Below are 2,500 nucleotides of genomic sequence, written 5' to 3' on the forward strand. Positions count from 1 at the left end.
TCAAATACCAAATAGTAGGTACGTTTACACCATCACTTGAAAATGTTCTTGTTTTGATGATGCTTTACCCGGCCATAATACTTACACAATCGGTGGCTGGGGGCGGCTGAGTGGTCAGCGTGCGGACGCGGTGTCCTGGAGGCTCCGCGTGTGGCGGTAAGTCTCGTACCCCTGATTTGGTTTGTCCGGGCTTTGCTTACATACTCAGGGTAGATGAACTCCGACACGGTAGCGTGTCTTTTGTCGACTGCTTTGTCCCATCCAAGTTATTTACACTTATATAAAAGTAAATGATGACGGTTGCATGTATATAACTAGGATTTCAACACTTCTTCTTTTGACCTGTTCCGCTTTGCATCGCTTTTTAGGTCCTCCTTGGGATTTCATCTGCGATACGCCAAAGAAAAAAAAAACATTGCGATGTGTCACGGGACTTGCGAACAGACTTACTTCTTGCGTCCACCAGTGACAGCGAGCCGTCTAATGTTCCACATTCATCAACCAGCAATTTTCCCGTCACAGGTTGACGTTCCCTGGCAAAACTTGTCGTTAATACCTATTGGACATGGGCCATAATGACCAGACCCCGTTTTTTATTCTATTTTCTGTCTTATGTAAGTCAGACGGGTGACCCGCATAGCTGGGCACGATAACAGAAAACTTTATTCCCGATACCCGATAACAGAGAACCTTATCGGTGATAACCGATATTCGTTAAGTGGAGACACAAATATAGGCGATAACCGATAACCAATACCCGATCTAAATCCACAATTCCGATACTAGCTAGCGATAAGTCCGATAGGCGAAAAAGGACACAATATTGATATTTCAAATAAAAAACAGATGAATTCACTACTTATTCAGTTATTCTTACTTATCACCATTAACACTTTAACAGTCACTTCAGTAAAGAAGCATTGAAGCACTGGAAACCGAAACACTGGCACTCCGTTACTCCAGACGCAGCTGGGAGGCCCCGCGCCACGTCGCCACGTGTTACCCATGCCGCTGGTCTCTGTTTTCGCTCTTTACAACGGGATCACACATTTCAGGCAGTGAATAATAATTTTTTGGGCAAAGTTAAATGATTATTCTCTTTGATATAGTAATTTCTGAGTCTAACATAAAAATATAACCTAGTGTTTAATGTTGATAATCTACTAAGGATTTCAGAGGCTGTGCGGCCTCGTTTTTTGGGAATAATATCGTAACGAACAATCGTATCGCCACAAGTAGAGAATAAAGGCACTTGTCCTATACCAAGAGGTAAAGTCATCAGTGTCAGGCAAAGATACGAACACAACTACCAGAGGCTCCGCCCACCTTGTTCCTCTTCCTCCATCTCCGCCTCCTCCCTTCTCCCTCAATCTCTCTCTCTCTCTCTCTCTCTCTGGAAGATACATACATACTCGAGAATGATTTTTTTTTTTCAATTAAGGCATGCTTGATGTGATACTGGGACTTTAATTTTGAGCATAGTGATACACATCTGGGCCGTGGACGTAATGACATGTGAGAGTAGGGTGAGGTGGTAAATGATGACTACCATGATTGATGGTAGAACGATTGCTCGCTTGTATTTGTTTCTCTCTCGTTTGTTTTTTGTTGTTTTCCTTTTTGCTACCTTTCTTCGTCACCTGACTTTGACTCGCGGCACCAGTCGTCAAGTGACCCAGAGAGAAGATAAAATGGCCACTAAGATACAGCACGAAAACGTACACCATAAACCACCAAACCACTACGCTACCAATAGTTACGGAGGTAATTAGGCTATGTAAGTAACACGTTACCCTACTCTCAACTTTATTTAAAGGATGCCTATCAGTATTAGAAAGAGTATATAACGCCACTACAATTAATGCATGCCTTTCATTCATTATAGTTACGAAGCTACATGAGAGAGAGAGAGAGAGAGAGAGATATTGAGGGAGAAGGAGGAGGCGGGAGATGGAGGAAGAGAACAAGGTGGGCGGAGCCTCTGGTAGTTGTGTTCGTATCTTTGCCTGACACTGATGACTTTACCCTCTTGGTATAGGGACAAGTGCCTTTATTCTCTACTTGTGGCGGTTGGCGATACCCTTCAAAATTAAGGCAGTGTGTGAAATACACTGTCGCAAAATCTCGTACCGATACGATTGTTCGTTACGATATTATTCCCAAAAAACGAGGCCGCACAGCCTCTGAAATCCTTAGTAAGTATGAAATCTCTTCACCGAAGATATTTGATACCCCGAAATTTTTTCATACAACACCGATCACCCGGGCCACACATGCGCAGTAGGGAGGAAACAACGTTTTTTTTCTGAGAGGCGGAAAAAAGTAGCGATTATCGCTAGTTTGGTTACAAAAGTAACGAAGATACCGATATATATATATATATATATATATCTATATATATATATATATATATATATATATATATATATATATATATATATATATATATATATATATATATATATATATATATATATATATATATATATATAAGTAGCGG

Source organism: Eriocheir sinensis, chromosome 45 (genome assembly GCF_024679095.1).
Source record: "Eriocheir sinensis breed Jianghai 21 chromosome 45, ASM2467909v1, whole genome shotgun sequence".
In the NCBI taxonomy this organism is placed as follows: Eukaryota; Metazoa; Arthropoda; class Malacostraca; order Decapoda; family Varunidae; genus Eriocheir; species Eriocheir sinensis.